The sequence below is a fragment of the Neodiprion fabricii genome, chromosome 6 (assembly GCF_021155785.1).
Source record: "Neodiprion fabricii isolate iyNeoFabr1 chromosome 6, iyNeoFabr1.1, whole genome shotgun sequence".
NCBI classification, from domain to species: domain Eukaryota; kingdom Metazoa; phylum Arthropoda; class Insecta; order Hymenoptera; family Diprionidae; genus Neodiprion; species Neodiprion fabricii.
Genome location: NC_060244.1, coordinates 8,891,982 through 8,908,399, shown reverse-complemented (window position 1 = coordinate 8,908,399; position 16,418 = coordinate 8,891,982). Strand labels below are relative to the sequence as shown.

The following is a 16,418-nucleotide window of genomic DNA, read 5'->3' as shown; positions in this document are numbered from 1 at the left end:
AAGTGCGACAAATGAGAATTCGAAAGAGATTTGACAAATTTAACTCAATTTCAGTGTCAAATGATCGGTACGAACTGCTGAACGTCGAGTTCCTGGTGTTTCAATGAAATAATCACATGCTGAAGAGTAGGCGAATACGAAACGTGAATTACTATGCTCTCGTTGTTACTGCTACTGGTAAATGAGAATGGTACCAGACGTCTCTGAACGAATGCTCGTCGCTCCCGTGACGAAAGGAGTTAGGAACCGTAAATAACCCTCGGCGACTAAGATTATCGAACTTAGACATGAGTTTCTTCAACACCTGTTTGTAATTCAGTAATTTGTGGTCTTTTCAGTGCCAGACAAGTGTTAAACAAATTTCCTCGCCTGAGTATCAATTTTCTCTCGATCTGAAATTTTATTTCAATCGGAAGTACGCACGGTAGTTGACGATGCAATTTTACATGTGCACGCTTCTCGACGCGCTCACAGTTGGAAGATTTATGAATTTTTCTGCTCCAACAAGAGACACTGAGCAGGAGATAGAAATCGGAGGCTGACTTGAGAGCAATAATCGCAAGCCGTTAACTCTTCACCATTAACACCGCATGCTGGATTTAACCACGGAAGAGTTCTCGGTTCACAGTGAAGTGCTTATTGAAGTCAGGCGAAACGAAGTCCCGATGATCCGCGATCGATATCCGCTTTACCTTGACGTTGCTGTTTGAGTACTTTATTAATTTAGATCTTCGTTAGCTCGATCGCTTGATGAGGGGGGGGGGGGACCTATTCACCTGCGGTAAGAATATTAAAATCAGGTTTCACGCCTCCGTTTGCATTGCGTAACGCTGCAGAAAGAACACGAGGAAGCGGTGTGACTCTTGACGTCATCGTTGCCATTGGTTGTACAGATGTTAATAGAAATGACTCTGTAATACTCCGTCAAATTGATTAGCTTCTCGCGATTACTACAACTGTACGTATTTTCGTATCCAATTCGTTTCATTCAAGTCAAGTTAGTTAATCTCGAATGAAATTTTTGCTGTCGTTATTATTATTAGCCCGCATATCGAATGACACATTGTTATACAGCGCGATGTACAGGTTACACAAATTATGCGGTCAATGTGTGTCGGCAGAATGTACATGGATTTTGTCATACAACACTCGTGCGGTGTATAAAGCTGACTCACTTCGACAATTGGATTGCAGGCGGCCGACATTCTAGAGATCGTATATATGCGATGATACGGGTGTAGGATGTTTCTGCAAAGAATCGAAACGGTGATGTCGCATCCTTCTGTTTCAATCACTGACAACAGTTTTGATAAAACGGTTTAACCCAACAGAACAGATACCAAATTGTAAACCATGTAACCAAAGGCCATTAACCGATCGCAAAAGGTAGAAGCTGTTTCTGACTTATTGTTAGGATTAAATTTGTCCGTCCCACGCATTCAAAAATTGTTGGTTTCGTATTATTAAGTATACAAAAATAATCTCTACAGTCCGTATATGCAAAGGTGTTATATCGATATTTAGGTTAGTTGATATTTGTATACATTCGTATTACGCTCTCAAGTGTTTAGAGCAACGGATACGAATGTATAATCCTCTTATACAGCCTCTCAGTTCGTCAGTCTTGTCGAGTACCTCGAACGAGGAACATCAAATAAAAGTTTAATATATCAGAATAGAGAACAGAATTTATTAACCCATTTCCTACAAAAATCTCCCACGCTATCTTCATGGAACATAGTGCGGATAATATTTTTCAAAGTATGTGACGTGTGTCTACATATTTTTTCTCTACGGCCTAGTTATCAATTATTTTTGAAAATGACACGATTCGGAAATGAAGTTATTTCACTTAGAGAAATTCTTAGTTCCGGTTACCGCTCAGTCCTTAACTATTTTCATTTTTTACCACAACTGAAAAATATTGTTTCAAGTACAAAATGAAAATTAGTTTCTTATCTGTTACCAAAAAGTCTAGTATCCGTTACTATTCTTTCTCATTATCATCACTCTTGCTATATTTTCTTGCAACTGTTGCGAAAATTTAACGCTTGTGCAAGAATAAATCGACGTTAAAGCCTTGTTTAACTAAAAAAGTATAGTAAAACTCAGAAACTGATTTTGCGCTGCAATTACCGAAAAAAGGATCGACAATAGCGCAAAATGGTTAGGCGTACCTCGTTTTTCGTAATTCCAAAAATATTCAAACAGTTTTTCAACGATACCTGTTTTAGTGAATTTTTCTAGTTACCGTAACAAATGAAATTTCTCTCAGTGTGATCCACATGCTGGTTAACGGTTCTTGAGCAAATACCGGCGTACTTTAACGATGTTGCAATTACCCGCGTGACAGGTACACGTACACCGGTAAACGAGTGTGTGGAAAATGTCAAACGTTGGCAGATACGCGAAGCGGTTCGCCAAAAAAGCCCGAATGTCGGCGCTGCCTCACGGCCCAGAGTCAAGAATCCGTATACGTAATATATATATGTGGTCAATTCAGTCTGTGGACTCATTCACTCAAACCAAATCGACGTTGCCATTCAACCAGTCGCTGTATCGTATCGAGTCTCCATTGTTACTGCCAATAAGTGATCCGACCAAAAGTCGCGGGAGATTAGAATGATCGACCAGTGATAGACGCTGCTCTTACGATTATATGATATTTTAGGGTAGACGACAGTATTATGGGTGTCATGGTATAGGTTGGGATGCTCTTTCTTCGCGACACTATTTTTACCGTGTACCCTCTGACGATAACCCCTGACATTAAACCTCTGCATAAGTAATATCAGGGACGTCCTTCCTTTGAACCCTCTCGAAAGTTTCAGAACTTGAATTCTCTTGAGAATCGGGCTATAAAAGTCACCAAAAAGACCGTCAGCCAATAATTGTATAAATATTTATAGTCGTTTACTGACGAATAATGCGAATAGTCACACGGTGCGATAGCTAAAAGTAATAATCGCTGACAGGTTACTAACCATGCCTGAAGAATAAAAAAAACATAAGAATAATAATAACAACAAGTACTACCGGTAGTCGCCGCGTGAGCGTAAAATTCGTTCGCTAACGTCTTATTTTGCCGGTAGTTGATATGTTTGGAAATTATTGCTGATTGGGAGCCGATGGTGGAAAGGATGTGAATGTATTTAGAAACTGTCAGTACTCGCTGGTACCAAGTTCAGGAACTGTTGCCATAATTCGCGTATCATTCGCGCAACAGTCTCTGGTAAGCGTTATTTACTATACGTGATACGACTGCTTGATAACTGTATCAGAAATGAAAGTAAATTTATTACGGCGTTCAAAGCTTTCCCGTATATTGTTGACGATATTCTTCACATTGTCTGGAAATTATTACAACGCGGGCAGTGGAGATTGGAGTATTCGAGTGAGAATTATTAGAAGAAACTTCTACTAATTCGAAGGGTATTGCTCTGTAAATAAAAATCGGTGATAAAATAGTATCGCCATTATGAGTCACGCTTAATTTCAATAGACCAATTAAATTGTCATACGGATCACGCTTTGCGACTAATTATCGGTGGTATTTAGACAACTGGCCGTGCAAGATGAGGCAAATTATGTATTTTACGTATGTAATGTGACGGTGTTTGGGTGTAAAGAAATGAAACAAGCTTTTAATTTGAGTTGTTTTTCTCACTCACTTTCGGATCTTCGCTGTCTTTCTACCGCGGTGTGTAAAGATAATCGGTTATTTTTAGATACATATTTTCGTGTTTCGTTTTACAAAATTAGCTCATGACCATTTCATCATCATCGGTCATCGTCGTGTACATTTAGCATTGCTTGTACCATTTGCTTGACACCCTTTTATCTTTGTAATTTGTTCCACAAGATGTGATTAAATTGCGTTCCACTGGCTGTTCACCACGTGCGAATGAATTTAATTTTGAAGATTCTACGAGTGGAAAACAAGCGAAACGTAATCACAGAATAAACAACGTGACCGAAAAATTTTATCGCAGACAAAAGATAAAAAAAAAAAAAAAAAAACAGTATGCGTGTCCTCGAAATCGTCTAATATCATAAATTCAGAACAAATCGAGTCACATACAAAACAAGAAATGGCTTAATATCACTGATCATATTTTTAGAATGTAATTAACTTTTTTTTTTTCCTCTACGTTCTTAAGATAGTATTAATAACAGAGGTGAGGACATATATGTTGAATTTTTGTACATTGTTCCCGTCGTAAAACATGCTACGTCTGATCTAGCCGTACCAGAAGTGAATGCGGTTTCTGCTATCGACATATCATACCCTGGTCACAATGCTACTCGCAATTATTATGCATCGACTGGACGGAAAGTATCAGTTCCGCATCTCAATTCGATCGCTGCATGCTATTGATACGACTGTATAATAGATGTAGACACAAAGAGAAAAAATAGAATTTTGTATCGGCAGACTCGAAAAAAACCTAGAGAATTTTTTGAATGATATTAACATAGGTCAAACTGGATCCAATTCGCGATTTTTATTTATTTTTTTTTTTTTTGTTCAATTGTTGCTTTGAATCCGTAGATCGAATCACAATTCAGACATTCGTTCGATCATTTTACGAAAGAATTTTTAACACCAACTCGGGAATAACTCAGTTTTTAACTATAATCTCAAGGAGTTTTCCCACACCGTGTTACTTTGAAAAAATTTTCAAAATCTTATAAATCCAGTATTAAAAATTTTTCCATCTTTTTTTTCAGGTAAAAAAAAAATTCAGAAGGTGGTTAGGTTTTCTTGTGGCCAAGTGGGATAAATATCAGCCTTACTGCGGTGAGTAAAACTCTAATACAGGTAAAATTTTCTGGTCCGCACTCTTTTAATTATCACCTATACATATGAGAGCTAACAGTTTTCATGCGATTCTTTATTTTTCAATTTTTCCATTTACAACGGTACTCGTAAAATTGTAATATATTTTCAAAATGACTTCGTCGCTTGACGTGGTCACTCTACGCGATGACTATTCATCAGGTTCAATTTCCCCTTGCGTTCGTTTTCGGTAAATACATTTGAACTATCATTAGGTCAACTCGTTTATACGATCGAGAGATACATCGCCGCCTTATATTTTTCTGTTTCTCAAGTGTTTTCCTTGCCTTTAATTTATCTAACAATAAGATAGGGCACAACGTCACCTGTTGCTTATCGATGGACTTCCTTCTATTGTACATGTATGTTGTCTGCTAGTTCACATTGCACTTGACAAGACCGCTCCGATCATAATCTCGCAGACAATGGGATTAATCAAAGCATTATACCCCCATATCTGAGTACCTTTACGCTAATTGTAAATTAACATTACGCCGACAGCCTCCAAAGTTTTATGATCAATGACATCCGGTACCGTTTTATCCGGCTTGGTATGTTCGGCGAGTCACGTGCCTTTTATACAGCGCTCGGAAAATTACGAACACCTTCTATCTTTGCCTTGCGATAACGAAATCTTGGCACTTGATAATATTCCCAAGGCGTTCGGTGTCGGGTAATGCCTATTTTAAGATACCTTGTGCCACGCTTATCGAATGTCCCGAAGTAGCTGTAATCTCGCCTTATCAATGCGCGTTTACAAGTTTTCACTTTGCTGGAAAATTACGTCTGCAAAAAGTGTTACTCTGAAATTTTGCGCGAACCTCGCCCATCGCATAAGCTCAATTCAAGGCTACGCCCTTATATATATACCGATTGCATCGGAACAAAAATAGATAGTGATTGCAGAATTATGAACCCTTGAACGAATTGGTCTAACTATTGATTGTTGTGTACGTCCATACCAGGAATCGAATACTCTTTAGAAACAAGTCGTAAGCTTCTTCCAACAGTCTCAACAGTGTCATTTATGTCTTGATGTTGTTTCCGCGGATACGCCGGAGGGGTTTGAACGGTCTCTCTGGTATATGACTATTAGATTTCCGTTCGTAACATTTGATACCCATCACGAAGACGTTTTCACACGTCTGACTGTACGACTAATTGAATGTTTTAATGAGACCAAAACATCCCGAGGATACTTTCGTTAATGACAGTTTAAAGATTGTTCCGGACTTTTTCTAAACGCCGTGTAGAGCCATTTGGAAAGTGATTTTAGAGACTCTGTTGAACGAACCAAAGTTCCTGAAATGTGTGTAAAAAATTGCTTAACCTCGTAAGCTTCATGTCTGCAGTGCCCTCGGTAACTAAAAGTAACACGGACACGTATTCCAAGTATAAAATACAAACCATGTTTCGTCGCGTTCTAGGTAAATTCAACGTTAGATTTACCAGATTCAAACAAGTATTGTAACGTAAGGTAAGTAATGTGGTTTACCACTGTGAATCAGAAAAGGTACTACGCCTTATTGATTTTTTCCCTATTATTGACTCTCAGAAACACATGAACGGGCCAAACCCAATAACATTATACGTGACTTTTCGTGTGGGAAATATCGTCAATTTATGGATGGACAGTCACGTGTTTATGTCAAGGAACCAGAGAATACCAAAGCTTTGTGACTCCTCGAAAATAGTATATTCTTCGAATCCGTGCACTACGATTATACGATGAATAACCTACAGATTTAAAATGGAAGTCAAAGTACAAGTCACTTCCAACCGCGATTCTGCTGTACAGTTTCGTGTATCGCTGTTGTCTGGAAGAAGGAATTTCGGACGATGCTTGCAGGCAAGAACCTAAGTACAGCAGATCAGTGGAGCTGAAACGAAACCTGAAATCAATCTGGGAAGAAGCGGGGCGTGACAAAGTTGGATCACGGATTTCCTGCTTGTGCCTCGAAAAAAAAACAACAAAACATCGGCATTTCCTGTACGGTGCGATGGTTGAGTATAACCGGTGCAAGGTAGATATAACGTACCGTGCCTACGTCGAAGGTCTTGCGTGATGATCTGCAATCGGCTCCGTAATTTACGACCGTTTTGCTTCCGAGTTTCAGCTTCAACTTGTATCACACTCTCCGGCGTAGAATAGCGTAGAGCTGAGCAAAATGCGCTGAAAAGAGACGAAGTATCAGAGAGAAAAAGTTGAAAATGGAACATATAAAAAGAGTCGCGTGTCGAGTTTCACTTAATATTTCAAACAGTCGTGTTTCCTTTCTCTCTCTCTCTCTCTCTCCAATTATACTTTCGTAGCCATTGTTCTTTACAGGAGATCACAATACTCTTGCCTTAGGATCAAACTGAGATACGAAAAAAGTGTAACGCTATACCTACGTCCGTCTTGTCACGAGTTCGTGGTTATCTTATAACCACCGTATTCCTGCATCTCGGATTAAAACTTGGTTAGGTACTACAATTTCTATGTTACTCAACTCGATAGTTGCGGATCTATCCGTTGATCCCAGTGCTGACTAATTGGAAGAATCGCTTCTCGGCTATTCTTTCCGTGTGGTTGCATGATTCATGATCTAGATGAAATTTAACGTTATATTTAATGCTTGTTGATCGCTGTTTCACGATTACACCCACATAAGGTGTACGAAATTCATGTCCATATTTGTACTGATTGTCCGGTTTGTATTTTCGTAAATTTGCCACAATGAAGGCGATTTAGGGATTCCGATAAAATTGACGCACCTTTATCCCTGCATCTCGATTTGATACTCGTGAATATAAATCGATCCTTGATCGAATAATTGTGCTGCCAATTCTCGTTTATTTAGTAAATTGATCAGATATTCTTGAAAATGATTTATTTATCCGCATTCCCGGATGTCGTGAGGTTGTTGTCATTGTGCAAAAAATTTGAGGCTCTTTTACTGTCGAAAATTTTATAGTCATTTGATCGTTGCTTCTCAATTAGTTTGGTATTCAGACTGGATTCGGTACCGAGACTTTTTTATATGGTTGAATCGAGTCCGTCGAACGAGGTTCATTGAACTCTATCGGAGATCAATATTTTAAACAAATATTTACAAGGCAGTTTATTTAAACTCGTGCACGTGTTGTAGAGCATTATTTGACCAGACAAACTCTGCCATGCTGCATCGAAAAAGTTTCAAAACGAAAACAGTCAGTTTTTCAACCGGGAGAAATTTGTTTGCAGCGGAGACGCTTCCCGATGAGTCGTTTCCAAAAAATTTACATCTCGCATCTCGAATAGTGATTGTTCAACTCCGAAGTAGCCGTTGTCTTTCATTTCCCAATTCGTCGGTTAATTTTGGAACTAAATCGTAAATCTCAACAGAAACTCTGGCCTGGTTTGTCGGTAACTTGTGTTTATGAGTCGGTGGTTTTGCTTCGATGTCTTGCATAGATTCGCACAGCTTCCTTCGTGCGTTGTTTTTAATGAAATTACTGAGAATCACACATCGCTCTTCTTCCGATATCGAGGAACAAACACTCTGCATTGAGTGTATTCGCAATACCGATTAATAACTTCATTCATTCGCTGGTAGTAAATCCTTGCTTTGATTTCCCCATTTCCACGGAAGCGGGTCTATTATAGAGATGGACGATGACCAGAGGTTTGAACAGCGGTCTAGCAACAGCCGTCAACGGTGAAAATAGTTTATTTCATAGAAGCAGATCCTATCTTTCATTCGCAAGGGCCTTAGCGTAAACTAACAAAGCTCGAATGATACCGTAAACACTACACAGACGCAAACAAGATTACGCGAACGAGTCGAAGGCAGGTTGTATCTCTTTAGAGTGCACTACGACGAACGTCCATAGTTTACACAATTTAACCTATTTCTCACAAGCCGATCAGAGAAAGAACTAATATAACACTTTCATTAATCTCTGCGCAGCTCTGTTATACCTACATCATCAAACCCGCTGAATTTCATTTCAATTTCAATTTCAATTTCAATTTCAATTCAACGTACGGTGTGCTCATAACTATTTTTATACCTGACGCGACAAATCTTATGCCCTAATTTAAATCACAAATAAAGCTTGCTCACTGTTTCTGCGCAGTGTGTGGAAAATTGTTATTTTTCAAAGGAAACCAAATCTTCGCTGCTTGATTTGACCTGCGAAAAGAAATGTCGTAATATCAATGGCCAAGAAAATCCCTGTCTTACCAACTTATTGTTAGTCATTTTAAGATTCGGTTTAAAAAATCGGTATCGATATTTCAGTTTCGAAAGAAGGAAACAATCGGCTTTCAGCTAGGGTATAAATTTATTCAATAGTTGCATCGACACGGCGAAACATCGAGCGGTCACTGAGTTGAACTAACGACATCGTCCCGATACCGATTTGCCATTTGCCCCGAATCAGGGACCCTCCCCGTACAAGGCGAGTGTCGCCATTAATCCATACGGTAGCAGGCTGGAAAACACATACGATACATACGGCATCGCAAGTCGCCAGCAGCTACAGTAAACGGAGCTTATCCTCGAGTGAAAAACAAAATTTAACGATCCACCGAGAGTCAAATATGATTGGAAGGTATCCCGCAGCTAAACGTTCGTAAACAATGTCGACCAAACAACAGTTGACGTAACAAATCGTGTATCTATATGCACGCAATATCCAAGCATTAGCTCCGGACGACACGTGAATACCACGCTTCTGATGACACCCCAGTCGCGTTCATTGCGTGGCATACACACAACTTACACTTGCATAATTGCTCCGCAGTGGGTTCATCGTCATTAACATATCGCCTCGGAAAACATCGTGTATATCGCTACAGCTCCGCTGCTGTTATTATTTAGCCGACTCTGTGTGTGCGTACTGTAAATATACACGATTTTATATCACTTTTTGCTCCGTTGACTTCGTGACGTTCAACGCTAACTTCACGTGGATTTATTATGTCTCGGGCATGTATCCGAGTGAATTCGTGGGTCACGTTAAGACGGCGCCGAGATTTATTGAAAAGTCGTTATCTGGACTTGGAAAGCAATTAAGATCACACGGTTAACGACTGTAAAATTCTTATTCGAATCAGTAGCGATTCTTGCAACGCATCCTCGATTTCAGCTACGGAAATATTCTGTCAGATTACGGTTTACGTTCGAAATAGAAATGCCTGAAACAGGTAGGCGTTTGTATTCATAGCGTTGAGATTGGCAAATGTCAAATGTTCAAAATATCCTTTTGAATCTTTTTTCACTGATCTTGAGACGCGATTCAAACAGATCGATTCTGGACTTCTTATAAAATTTACCAGATTTCACTATCCTTGTATTCCATTTCAATTTATTCGTATTGCGATCCAAAATTACCTCGAATCTTTGTGACTGTATGAATCAATATTTATATCGCAAACAACATTTTGTAACTTGGTACTCGGTTCTTCATGCAGGCATTAATGTAAACGCAAGTGATCCTGCCCTATTTCAGGCGTTGCTAACGAACAAGTTCAACTTTGCCACGTTATTTCCTTCGAAGAGTGTATAAATATACCCCGTGAAAAACAATTGGTTCGAATCAGCGATGCCGAAGTTTTGGTTACCAATTTTGGCTCGTGTAAAGATTATTGAAAAAAATTTGGAAATTGGGTTGCAGCTGATCATTCATTTGCCAACGGACCGATAACCAATTACGTAACGGTGACAAATCGCAGCGTAAAATCATTGTTCCTAAAAAATTCTTCGCAGTATTGTCCATATATTGCTACGTCCACGCAGTTTTCCCCTGGCGTTGAATTGAGAAAAAATTAGTCACTCCGTAATCGATGGATCGAGGATTCTTGCGAGACCTTGACTGTCCGACTTGAAGCAAATTTCTTTTCTGGCCTCGAGTCTATTGCGTTCTCCGGCTCTAGTCAGAGCCAGTCACGTGACAATGAAAGTGCAGCCTAAGAGATAATTAACAACAATTTACCGCACGTATCATGCAATCGCAGTCTCAATGCTGTGCTTGGAGGAGAAAAATGAGAAAAAATAAAATAAAAATTGTTTTTGCTCAATTTGCTATCGCATATTGATAAATCGGATCGGATACTTGTTCGTTGATTCAGCGAGCCATTTCGATAGTTCGATGTTAAATGGAGCACGTCGAGTTAGTCGCAGGTGTGTTAATAAAAAGAAAAATGACTGAATAAATAACTAAACAATCGGTGTATGAATCGTCGGAGAAAGTGAGTGTGGATAAAAAAGTAGGGGGATAACCCTGATTTTCAAGAGGATGCATAAGTAACTCAATTATTTCATTATCGGTTGCCGTAATATCCAACTTCTTTACATCGTGCGTAAATATCGAAGGAACCCGAGGTGCGGTTGCTGTCGATAATTGTTAATGGATATTGCGAAATTGGCCTCGTGCACGAGGAACTAATTGCCCAGATGTTTCGATATCGCGTCTTACGGTCTGCGTGGCTGTGAAGTTCGTCCATACCTAACTAAACTCACTGTCCAATCAGCCCCCCAGCAACTGGCAGTATTTCCAGTTGATTTATTGAACCGTGAAATTTATTTTACGGTCACAGTCGACGAACGATTCAATTTAAGAATCTCAAGACGAGTAGAGAAACATTATCGATATAGGAGACGTTGATTTCTTTGCATCGGTTGGCCCAGACCACTTAACGAGAATTGGCCTGTTTGAATCGGCGGGCCGTTTCTAATGGGCCTTGATGGATCACAGGTCGAAGATTGAAAATCGATCGTTACTTCGAAACCTATCAGAGACCGGAAAATAGATCAACCTTTGTTACCTGATTTAAGAAAAATATATTTACAAAACAGTGCAATGAAGTATTTCGTACCATTGAGGCCTGAAGAAGTAGGTTAAGAGATCCGAGTTTCGTTACTCGGTGTTTACGGCGAGTGGCTAAGAAGCATTTCATGGGGAAATCCAGATCACGCTTCGTACCTACCTACCTATGGCGCGTATTTATAACGGTGATTCAGAGTTCCTAGATACCGTGTATTACGCGCACTTGGGACGGAGTTGGATCCGTCGACGATATTTGCGGATATCTTCATCCCCATGGTCGTGGCACGTCCTGAACTCCAGCGTAATTTGAGTGCCGTTCGATTACCTGTACTTGGTAAAGTCTAATACCGGTTGAGTAGTAGTCAGTATAAACTACGAGTCTAACGTCAAACAATCTAACGTTAAAAATCGAGCGAGATAGCGCCGTTGCACAGACAGTCTTGGTTCGCGACGCTATCTCTGGAACTAGCATCGCGGTATTGTAATCTAGATAACGTATCGTGTTACACGCATAAGCGAGGAAAGATGAAATTTTCAAGTTAAGAAAACTTGTTTGTCATAATTACGTGGTTAAGAAAATATTTCCCCCGTGTTGACAAGTATTTTTGAAAATCCTCCGTAAAATTATTTCTAAGCATGTTTGGAAAAAAAAAAAAAAAAACACATTCGTTTGATTTTTTGACGAATAATAATTTTTTCCGTCGAGCTAAAGGATCGTTATTTCTGACAAAGCTTATTTTCATTTACTCTGTAAAAAACTGGGTGTTGGGGAAAAAGAGATGTCGATTCAAAGTTTTTTTTTTTACACCCGGACAATGTGATCGTAAATTTATTCCACTTTAGACACACAATACGCCTCGTGACGTTACGTCGTCGATAGTTGAGTAATGAGATTTGTTGAGTGGTAGTAGAAAGAAAAAAATAAAATAACGAAAAGAAGAAAATGCGGCACGTCACGGTACATTACTGCCCGATACCGTACGATACCTGGAGTGCAGTTGCGAAACACGGGCAAAGATAAGGTCATGGCAGTTCCACGCCTAGTATTTTCGCAACCGTAGCTACAATTGGTGAAAGCTCCTCGAACGACCGGTATTAATGTTCATTTTTTTTTTTCACGAAAATTCAAAACCGCTGGTCCGAGTAGGGAGATTTTACTATCTAGGCGTGGAAAATCCAAGAGGTCAAAACTGTTTCGCACTCCACATGAAGAGATCCGGTTGCCGCTCGTCTGTAAAGAGACTCTCGTATAAAGGTCAAATAAGTACATAGTTATCGACACTTCAGTGTGCTGTTGACGTGCACCCAGTTCTCCACCATTATATGGCAAGGGAATCCCCCCAGGCTTGAGCGGATGTTGTTAGTCACGGCACGCGTCGTTTCTACGACACCATGGAAGCACGTTTAGATGTGTAGATAATGGATACGGGATGGTGGGCTGTACCTACATGACACACGCATCTGTCCATTGTGCAGCTTCCGTCCGTCATCATGGTTTGCTTTGAAGACACCTTACGGTATGTAATAATACGTTACATATATACGTATAATTGCACGATTGTTACACTGAGAAGAATTTCATTTGTTACAGTAACTAAAAAAATTAAGTAAAACAGGTATCGTTGAAAAAACTGTTCGAATATTACTGGGATTACGAGAAACGAGGTACGCCTAACCATTTTGCGCTATCGTCGATCCTTTTTTTTTTGGTAATTGCAATGCAAAATCAGTTTCCGAGGTTTACTCTACTTTTTTAGTTAAAACAAGGCTTTAACGTCAATTTATTCTTGCACAAGCGTTAAATTTTTGCAACAGTTACGAGAAAATATAGCAACAGTGATGGTAATGAGAAAGAATAGTAACGGATACTAGACTTTCCGGTAACAGCTAGAAAAGTAATTTCATTTTGTACCTAGAACTATATTTTTCGATTGTGGTAAAAAATTAGAGTATAAGTTAAGGACTGAGGGTAACCGGAACTAAAAATTTCTCTCAGTGTAGGTGGCGGTTTTACGATCGTGGAGTGAAATAATTTCCACGCGTTGTTTTTAATCAGCACCTCATCACCTTTATATCCAAGTTTGGTGATCCGAACGAATCGAAATATTATTCGGCGAGCTGTCAGTGCCGTAAACTAAATTTCATCTTTAACTTGACCACTTCTGGGACTTCGTCAATTTCTTTCTCAATTTACATCTTTCAAGCCGAGAATAAAGCCACGTTGAGAAGGAAACATTCACCATCGAATCAATTCATTTGTAGCTTTTCTGTGACCTAGAAAATGTCATAAAATATCGGAATGAGTTAGTTTAATCGAGCGTCGATTGAAATCCTTTTCGACTTGGTTAAACCAGCGCGAATTAATTTGAATGAAATGAATATTCTGTAATTAGTTGGATCACTTTTAATCGCAAAATGACAAACGTTTAAATTTTAAAGCTTAGTTCGAGGTGACTTTATTTCATTGAATTAATCTGAATTTAACATCCAAGTGATTAACTTGATCGGAAGACTACGAGGTACGTTTGTATCACGACAAACATTCGTTGAGAGAAAGAGAGTGAGAGATACATTCCAAATTGTATGCAGGGAAAAAAAAGAAAGCCGAGTGGATATTTTAGTCCGTCGATGAGCCGGATGGAGTTACCGAAAATAGGAAAACTCCGGAAACGAAGGATGCCACTGTTTGCTTCCATGCTTGTGCACAACCGAAGCTCGTTCTCTCGGTTCTAATCACTCCACTTTGGACACATGTGTCATATTTTTTCATCACGAAATACGCTGTATCATATGGAAAATTACGTACAAGTTATTTTTAATCAGCAGTATAGATAGTTCATTTATTGTTGAGCTAGGAAAGAATGTGGCCGGATCGACGATCGATGAATATCTTGTCACTGTTAATTTATGGTTGACGCGATAAAACAACCGTTTGTTTACGCGACGGATCGTTTGATTGTTTCAATTGATATTTAGTTAGGGAGTGACAAAATATTCGTCTCACAGTCCGTGGTGGCCAATTTAATTCATCAACGTACAATTGCTTTTTTTTATTTCCTGGGGCTTCGAGCAATTCTCGTCACAGGCTGAATTGTCATTTTTCTCACACTCTAGGCGTTGTCGATCATTTCGTGAAATGATTGTTACACGAAGTCGAATATCGTGTTTCGACAGTTTCTCTCCTTGAGAATTCGAAATGAATTATTTACCAGAAAAAACAATTGATTACGTATATAAATTCGTATCAATTGAAATTCTCTTTAGCAATCGAAAAATCGCTTTATAACGCGTATAATACTTTGCATGTTATTCCAATACACAGATGTATCAACTCTATAACCGGGTTTTGTTTTTTTCCTATCTATCGAATATGTAAGAAATCTTTGAACCGATAACGTAATCAATACAATCACCGCAACGTCGTGCTAAGACTTGTTTCGTCAACGCGACATCGTGGGACGAATTTAATCGAATTTTCACTTTCCTATAAAAAAAATATAAACTATACGATTAATAAAATAGCGTGAGTAATAAAATAACCTTGTTGCTCTATAATCAACGTAGACTCGTGGACCACATGACTGTGCATGTAACAGAGAGAGGAGGCGGATGGAATTTGTAGAACAATATTCTAAAGCACTTGGAAAATTGCCAGCCCTTGTTGACGCGAGTAGGCAATATATTCTGGGCAGGTTAAGTGTCGTACACCTATACAGGTACACAGGTGTTTGATAAATCCGCGAAAATTGAACAGTGTGTCGCTTATGTGTTCGTGTATGTATTCAGACATGTGTGTTGTGCGTTGGGATTTTTTTGGCCCGTCGAAGTCGTAATTTTTTTCATTCGTATGCATAATCAATGACGAGAAACTTAATTAACAACCGACAAATATTTAAAAAAACATGTTTGCCTGGTTACTTTATCTAGCTATTGGCTGGCGTTAATTGTGGTATTTTGTGCATATAAACGACCTGCTACTACTTTACATTGAATAGAATAATCGGGACTTGTGAATTTCTTCCATTTGTTGTTCTCTGAATATTATTATTCTTTCTGCATTATGTTTGTGTAAAGGTTCATTTTCGGGTAAAAATATATATGATTGTAATTTATTCGTTTATAACCTGCAGCTAATTTTTGTATTTCTCAACTTTTCAGTAACTATAAAACAATTGAAAACGAGAAAAATAGACGTTTGGTCATCAGACGAAATTTTGATACATACGTATAATAAAGCAGGTATTTATTGTTACCATCGGTTTTTTTTTTACCACGTCAGTTATGAATTTTTTTTCAAACCATACCAAGGTTACCTTGATTTCTTATTTTTATTCTATCCTTCTTTTTCAAACGACTCGTTTCACTTTTATTCTCCAGTTTTATAGTGGATTTGAAAATGCGTATTCGATATTTTTTATATTGATATACAAATCATGTTGCATAATCGTGGAAAAAAATTGGCCGTAAGCCATCATCAAAGCTATAATGGACCCTTGATATTGAATCATGTGGTATTTCCGAAATATGTAATTCGGGATGTGTCGTGTGGGGAGATTCGTTAATAACGAAAATAAAGGTCATTGGGATGACGGAGTCATAAGCCCAGTTTCATAGGTTTCATGCCGAATATAATTAATAGAAATTTAGTGACGCATAAAAACTTGCTGGTAATTTCCGGCGTAAGGAAAACTACAGTTGGCGAATTCGCGGTATTTCGCGGATACACGAGAGTCCTGAGACTGTAGGATCACTAACGGTGAAATGGAAACTTACCGTGGTTACC

At 38.8% G+C, this 16,418-nt stretch overlaps 1 long non-coding RNA gene across 1 annotated transcript in view; it reads left to right on the top strand.

The window, feature by feature from the left end:
• The window catches only part of LOC124184583, a 104,168-nt gene that overhangs the window by 41,315 nt on the left and 46,435 nt on the right, over positions 1 to 16,418 (top strand). The window contains exon 3 of the long non-coding RNA XR_006871217.1: positions 4,732 to 4,801. This is a non-coding gene — a long non-coding RNA (uncharacterized LOC124184583). The remainder of the gene's footprint in view (positions 1 to 4,731; positions 4,802 to 16,418) is intronic.